The sequence below is a fragment of the Peromyscus eremicus genome, chromosome 14 (genome assembly GCF_949786415.1).
Source record: "Peromyscus eremicus chromosome 14, PerEre_H2_v1, whole genome shotgun sequence".
NCBI classification, from domain to species: domain Eukaryota; kingdom Metazoa; phylum Chordata; class Mammalia; order Rodentia; family Cricetidae; genus Peromyscus; species Peromyscus eremicus.
The window spans coordinates 84,170,595-84,178,784 of NC_081430.1; the positions used below are offsets into that span (position 1 = coordinate 84,170,595).

Below are 8,190 nucleotides of genomic sequence, written 5' to 3' on the forward strand. Positions count from 1 at the left end.
AGAGCTCCACTTGCCTCTGTCTCCTGAGTGCTGGGATTAAAGGCGTGTGCCACACTGCTTGGCAACGTCATAGGTTTTACTGAGTTCATTCTGTCTTTCCGGATACCTGAAGCAGAGAAATGGTTGGAGACCACACACCCAGGTGTCAGCTGCTCCAGCCTCAGGGAGTGCGTTAGACTAGGGTCAACTACAGCAATGCTTCTCAACTGTCCCGATGCTGCACCCTTTAAAACAGTGTGTTCCTCATGTGGTGGTGACCCCCGACCATGAAATAACTGTCATTTTGCTACTGTTAGGAATCCTAATGTAAATATCTAATATGTGGGGTACCTGATGTGTGACCCCTGGGAAAAGGGTTGTTCAGCCCCCAAAGGGGTTGCGACCCACAGGTTGAGAACCACTGAACTAATGGCTAAGTCAAAGTGTGTTTGTTCTGCCCGTTGGGTGTGCAAGAAAAGATCACACTGCCTGTCTTTCTCAGAACACTGCATAGCCTCCCTCTACCCATTTCTGGTAAGCAGAGGAACAGAGAGAGGATTCTGTACCAGGGCTTAAAAACAGCCACACAGTACAGCAGTAACAGAAGGAACATTAGCAGGAAGGAGTCAGGGCTGAGGACTGCAGCTAACTGCCATGCGTGTCCCTGCCCCAGGGGATGGCTCCTGCTCAGCCCCAGCATGACTGGATATTCCAGTTTGTCAAGACAGCTGGAAACTGACTTTTAATGGGGAAATCTTCCAATTCTTAGATGGTATCATAAATTGAAAACAAACAAAAGAAATTGTGTGGCCAAACAAAACATAACAACCAATTAATGACGGTACTGCATTATCACAGGATAGCTAGGCCCATCCTCAGGTAGAGAGATGTAGAGTGTTTTCCCTAGGGAACAGGGAGAGGGGTGTAGGCAAATTGGTTTAGTTTATATTTTAATTTTGAAGAGATTTGTGTGTGTGTGTGTGTGTGTGTGTGTGTGTGTGTGTGTGTGTGTGAGCCTGTGTGGATGTGAACCTGTGCACATGCATGAAGGCCAGAAGAGGGCGCCAGGTGTCCTCCTCCATCACTCTCCACCTGTTTCTTTTGAAGCAGGGTCTCTCCCTGAGTCTGAAGCTTGAGTTTTCTTGGCTGGGCTGGAAGCCAGCCAACCTCAGTGATCCTTGCATCTCCACTGTCTGCAGAGATGGGGTTAGAAGTGTGCACAAGATGCCCTGATTGTTACGTGGGTGCTGGGATTTGAACTCGGTCCCTATGATTAGAACAGCAAGCACTCTTAGGCACTGGGCCATTTTTCTAGTCCCCTCCTTCCCTTTTTTTTTTTGAGACAGTGTCTCTCTATGTAGCCCAGGCTAGCCTTGAATTCATGACTCAGCCTTCCAAATGCCGACATAAACATGCACCACCTTGCCTGGCCATAAATCAGTTCAAAACATCTCAAGGGGCCTCAGTGTGGGTCAGTTCAGTTCAAAATGTTGTCCCTCAGCATACTGCCTTACGCATGGCGAGGGACAAGACAAGGTCCTTTGGTTCTGCACGTCACTTTGGTGTTTCATAGTCTTGGGTCACCCTGCCTCTAATTGGTCTTTGGAAATACCCTGCTCAGTGCTGTCTGAAGGAGCCCACCCGCCTCTGCAGCTCAATCCTGGGTCCCCAGGACAGGAAATCCAGCTGGGTCCTGGCGGTGGTTTGTCTCACTGTGTAATTCAAGCTAGCCTCAAACTTGGGATCCTCCTGCTTCTGCCTCTTGAGTGCTAGGATTAGGGGCATGCATCGCCATTGTCCCTGGCTCTAATTAGTTCTGCCTGGGTCCAGGACACTGGGATTCACCAGCAGTGTCTAAGGGAAAATGGGGCATGGAATGCATGGCTGCTTCTTCCCAGAAGGGCTCGGTGGGTGGACTGAGAGGCAAGGGTGTACTAGTCCCTTAGTACATGGTTGAGTCTCTCCCTCCCCTTCCAGGGACAGACTGTAGATGTTTTCCATTCCACTTCTGTATTTAAGATGCCTTTAAGTAGGATTGACATGCAGGGCCTTCTGGCTCTGTTGCTGGCCTCTAATGTAGAAAACCGAGTTAGTTTTTTCTTTCTAAAGTGTCCCCTACATTTTCCAAGTGCTCAGTGGGTATAGATATTTTATTCCAGGGCTTGGATCCTTCTCAGTAATTTCCAGCAGGCCCTGGCTCATACCACAGAAAGGCCCTGTATGTAAATGGAACACTTCTTTGCCAGCCTGGGGTACTGCTACGCATGTAGGAAAGAAAACCCATCACCATGTTAAAAAAACAAATATTAACTACAGGCTGGGCGTGGTGATGCACGCCTTTAATCCCAGCACTCCTGTGAATCTCTGTGAGTTCGAGGCCAGACTGGTCTAGTCTACAGAGGGAGATCCAGGACAGCCAGGGCTACACAGAGAAACCTTGTCTTGAAAAAGAAAAGCAAATCCAAAACAAAACGGTAACAACAAAACATCAAAAGCATAAAGGCTTGCAGGCATCTGGACAGGGTGTTTTCTTCCAATGGTCCTATCAGGCTTCAGAAAGGAGGTCACAATGACACGACATTTCGGTCCAGGGGTCAGCAAACCACATCCTTCCCCTCACATTTGGCCCGCTGCCTGGTTTTAGAGTTTCTGTTGTGTTTTTGAAAGTCAGCTTTACCCGTTTGCCTTTGTATCCAAACAGTTTATTTCTCCACAGGATGGGAGTTCAGTAGTCACACCAGAGACTGTATGACTCATAAAAGGAATACTTCTCTCCTAGTCCTCTGCAGAAGCTTGCTGACCCCTGTTGTAGGCCATATATCAGAATCCCTTTCCGGACTGAGAGCCACAGTTAGAATTTTGTGAAGTTCTTGGAAAAAGAAAACTGAGATTTCAAAAAAACATTCCTGGAAGAAGGCTGGGTTAAAATAGGACACGACTCCGGGCTGTTTCATCCGCCTCAGGTGCTTTGGAGGCTTGCTCTTGGGTGATGTTTTTAGTTAGGGCATGCTGGGTAAGAATTTGTGCAGTAGGGTTTCTGACTGTGCTCATTCTAGGGGAGTTCTTCCTGGCCAAATAGCTTGAGGAAAGTAGAACCCGCCAGTATGGCGTTTATGTCTGCTAAGCAAACCTTACTCTTGAATCTTCATTTGATTACTTTTATTCTGATAAAAGTAATATAAATAGGCCATTAAAATCAGAAAATTCATAGCAGCACAGGGATGGAAAATTTAAGTTACCCTTGATTGGATGTCACTATCATGTACATGGAACTAATGATTGGGAGTCCCTATCATGTACATGGAGCTAATGATTGGGCGTCCCTATCATGTGCACAGAGCTAATGATTGGGAGTCCCTAGCATGTGCATAGAGCTAATGAACTAAGTAGTTTGTATTCATGGTCTTTTTGCAAAATCAAATCCTTATTCCTACTGTTTTGAATTATGTTTTATTTAATTAATGTATATGAACTTTGATATTCTTTCTATATCATAGTTTTGCATTATTTGCATATTATTTTGTATGTATTCGTTCATTTTATTTAGTTCCTTATTGCTGTCCATCTTGGTTGTTGCCAAGTGTTGATTACACAGAAATGACATGCGTTCTTTGTGTTTATGTTCTTGGGATAGGTTTCTGGGTTTAGAATTGCTATTTTAGGGCTGGAGAGATGGCTCAGCGGTTAAGAGCACTCACTGGCTTCTCTTCCAGAGGACCTGGGTTCCATCCCCCTAGCACCCATATGGTGGCTCATAATCATCTGTTAACTCCAGTTCCAGGGGATCTGATGCCCTCTCCTGGTTGTGATAGGCATTGCACACATGTGGTGCATAGACATGCATGCAGTCATCCTCCACACATAAACATAAAGAAATCCTTAAAGAAAGAAGAAGAAGAAGAAGAAGAAGAAGAAGAAGAAGAAGAAGAAGAAGAAGAAGAAGAATTACTGCCTTCACAGGCATGAGCAGGCTAGAGAGATGGCTCAGTTGGTAAAGCGTCAGATCCTGAGACCCCACATAAGAAGCTGGGCAATGGTAGTATGGTCCTGTAACCACAGCAGGGGAAAGAGAGCTAGAGCCTTGCAGCTCATTGCTCAGCCAGCCTAGCCTGATCAGTGAGATCCAGGCTCAGTGAGAGACCCTGTCTGAAGAAGGCAAGGTGGAGAACAGTTGAGGAATGACTCACAGAGCCAATCTTGGGCCTCCATACACGTGATCACATCCCCCACCCCTCACATACATGCACACACCACACTCCACCCCCCCCCCCCACACACACACGCCGAGAATGCAGCTCATTGGTAGAGTTTGTACTTGGCATGAATGAGGCCCTGGTATTACTGCCTGAGGGGCCAGCCTCCATCAGCACAGGGCTCAGAGGGAAATCCGGAGTTGGCAGGAACTAGACTTTTTTACCTGAGGGGGTTAGGGGGAAAGACACTCACACTCTCTTGATGGTTTCCTTCAGACCTTTTCTTTATTCTTCTTTTGCATTCTCTATTCTTTATTTTCCTGCTGATTTCCTTCTAACTCTCATTTAAACTCTATCTTTATTTTTTTTTCTTACAGCTTATATGTCCCAGCAAAATCTCTCAGGCAATATAAAAATTACAGTGTGGTTACATTCTGTTTTTCAAGTGAATGATTATAACGAATATGAAACAAACAGTAAAAACAGCATGTTTCCATATCCCTTGCATGATTATTACAGGTTAAAAAAATTATCCCAAGAACCCACGTACATTCATACCCAAGCAACTTGTTACAGATTAACCGTGTAGGCAAGCAAGATATTCTTCCCAGTCGGGTCTTTTATTGGCAGACTACAGTTTTGCAGTTACAAAGAAAGGGCCATTTACTTTATTACTTACCTTGAAAGGTAATCTTATAGGGAATCTTAAAGGAATCACAAACCTACACTTTTATATATGAAAAAGAATCAGTCAGCTCTACTGTAAACCTTTGGGGTACCTACCCACTCACCAACAGTTTCTTATATCAGGAGACTGAGGACAAAAATGGGTACAAGGAAATAATCATCACCTTCGGTCATCAACCAATCTTAGCAGGAAAGGTGCATCAGCTAGTAATAATTGTTCTGTTTTGTTCATGATCCCTGACCTTAAAGAGTTCCTCACTCAACCATGTGCCTTTCTAAAACTTTAGATCATCTTCTTGGGTTTTTCACTTCAAAAGTATTTGACAAAAACATCCAAGTCTAACTTTAGGTTATTTTCAAAGCTTTGTTTCAGCTATGTTGCACCCCAAAACTTATGAACACGTCTCCCAACATTAAGATTAGAAGAATTTAAACTAGCTGGGCTACTGGGACTATATTGTTTTTCTTAATCATTAACCTGAACTTCGATCTATGCAGCTCCTTAGGTGAAACTCATAGGCTCTAGCTGTGTAACATTTCCTTGTATTTATCTTTATTTATCAAAACTCTGTATAAACTAACATTATTATCATCAATTAGACAGTACAGCTTAGGAAGGAATCATCTTAATAATAATCCACAGGTAAAAATGCCCAGTAGGATAGGATGTTTCCATGAGATAAACACACTACATTACAGGCAGTTGGGATCTCCCCACACCCATTCACATCATACCAGATACCAGAAAACGATGGCAGTGGAAAGTGTGCAAAGGTACAGCAGAAGCAAAAGACACCCTGGGGTCTGTGGTCTCGGGGCCTTGCCTACTGAGATTCACCCATCAGGGAGGTGCCTCCTGGTGGGCTGACACCCTGAACTTCGGTTGCCACCTGCTGCTCCTCTGACGTGGCCACTGGCACCCTGGGTTTATTCTCCAGGCCTGAACAAAAAAGTCTTGGTGCCAGCTGTCCATCAGGAACAGTGTGCCGATTTCCACGCCCACCAAGAGGGATGATGGTATGGTTTTCGTAGTAAATTAGAATTTACTTTCATATTTTTGTTGGGGAAGTGCTTCAGTGGGCTAACTTGGTTTAGGTGACCTGGACCTGGTGCTCTGTGGTGTTGGGAGGCACAAGCTGAGTGATTGTCATTCTGGCTTCCCTCACACAGGCTCCCCCACCGAAACCACCTCGAAGGCAGGGAGGCTGGGCAGACGACTCCATGAAAGTGTCAAAGTGAGTACACGACTCCCTGGGATAAGTTGGGATGGGTAGGGTGGTATGGAAATGGGACCACATACCTGTATCACGTCATTTTTGTAACCTTACGGAGGCAAGTCACACACCATTTAAGTGTGCATTGTAATTGTTCTTAGTGTAGGCACAGTTTTGCACCTGTCACCCAGTCAACTTTAGGACATTTTTCTCCCATCCCACCAAACAAGTCCTGTACCTCTTAGCTGCCCCTTTCCACATCACCCCGACTTCCCACCCATGGGCAGCAGTCAGTTTCTGTCTCTGAATGTTCTTCTGAGGTCTGTGTCAGTGGGTCCCTGGTTTAGTTCATCCTTTATGACCCTGCTCCTGCTTGGCCTACCGTTTTCAAAGTCCAGCCCTGCTCTGTGCTTCATCTCTTCGTGCTGGAATTGCCTGTTAGTTGCTGTGGATGACCCTGCAGCATGTCTGCACTGGACACAGATCGTTCATTCGTGAAGAGCAAGACAGGTGTCCCATCGCCGCCTAGTTGGTATCTCATGTTTATCGTAAGCCGGTGCTGGGAGCTGGTGGGAACCTTGGTCCATAATAATTCAATATTGTCCTATCATCCTCTCCTCTTTGGAGCTCCTAGAAGGGACAGCCAGGATCACAGGCCCGTGGCGTCCCTTTTAAGTTGTATGGGGCTGTGGATGCTGGGTCCAACCTCACCCAGCTGGATAAGGTTGGGCAAGGTGTTCAGGATCCTTGAGCCTCTGGATGGACACATCAGTGCTTCTGACTGGGTGGTGGTGCAGGGGCTGAAGCAACAAGGCCTGTTCTGATAGCCACCCCCCCACTCACGTCCCCCACCCCCACCCCAGCCTTAGGTTAGAGGCCTCGTGGTTCCATGTTGAGAGATGACAGAGCACAGTGATGGAGAGCCACAGGTTCTGGAACCAGAATACCTAATTTCAAATCCTAACTATGCTACGCATTACACCACAGAGACCTTGATCAGGGGATTAAGCTCTCCGGCTTCTGTTTTCTCATCCCTGCAGCGGGGGTAAAATAGCTCTTACTTGAGTGGAGTGATGTGAGGATCGGATGGGTTCACAGAAGAGGAAGAAGCATTTAGGAGGCACTAGGTAGATGCTGGCTGCCGCCGCCATGGTGATTATTGGGTTTCTTGTCCTCATTCCTTCACGGATGGCTTTGACCATATTTTCCCTACAGGTGATCTGGCAGATAGTGATGGTTATGCCTCTCCCAGAAGTGTCAGTTAGGGAGTACTTCTAGGTCTAGAAAATGAAGGATTGTTTTGAATATCAACGTTCTTAATCTGAGTTAGCATTGGACACCTTAGTATAGGCATGTCAGGCTTCCAAAGCTTTGCTCCAAGGAGATTTTATGGAATTTGCTTCTTTGGATTTTTTTTTTTTGTTTGTTTGTTTGTTTGTGGCAGGATCTCACTATGTAACTCTGGCTGGCCTGGAACTTGCTATGTAGACTAGGCTGGCCTTGAACTCACAGATCTCCACTTGCCTCTGCCTCCCACGTGCTGGTATTAAAGACGTGCACCACTACATTGGGCTCGTTTGTTCTGCTTTTGAGACAGAGTACCATATGGCCCAGGCTGGCTTTTAGCTCAATATGTAGCTAAGGATGACCTTGAACTTTTCTGAACCTCCTGCCTCCACTTCCAGAGTGCTGGGATTACAGGTGTTCACCACCACACCTGGCTTACACAGTGGTGGGAATCAAACCCAGGGCTTTGTACAGTGCTAGACAAAATTACTCCAACTGAACTATGTCCCCAGTGTGACAAGCATTTTGAAGTCTAGACAGAGATGGACATCTTGGGCCATCCAGGACGGCGTCCATGTCTCTGGGAAGGTTTTCAAATGACTTCTCTTGAGTCAGGGAGAATAGTCCCCTACTTCTTCCTACCACTCTCAAAAGAGCCCGATTTGCACACTGATGGTCACGTGGCAGTTGGTCTGTGATGTTGCTCACAGGAATCAACTTAAGGCCGTGGGTGTCTAATTCAGGGTGTGGATTCTGGTTGTAGCACTTCAGTGTACACGTAGGGATGTCACCCAGCCTTATAAAATAGCAGCACCATTCAGGGCAGAGAG

At 46.1% G+C, this 8,190-nt stretch overlaps 1 long non-coding RNA gene across 1 annotated transcript in view; it reads left to right on the top strand.

Annotated features, from left to right (window-relative positions):
• LOC131923860 (uncharacterized) overlaps positions 1-6,097 on the top strand; it is a 32,968-nt gene extending 26,871 nt beyond the window's left edge. Inside the window, exon 3 of the long non-coding RNA XR_009382740.1 lies at positions 6,030-6,097. This is a non-coding gene — a long non-coding RNA (uncharacterized LOC131923860). The remainder of the gene's footprint in view (positions 1-6,029) is intronic.
• Positions 6,098-8,190: the final 2,093 nt, after the last annotated feature.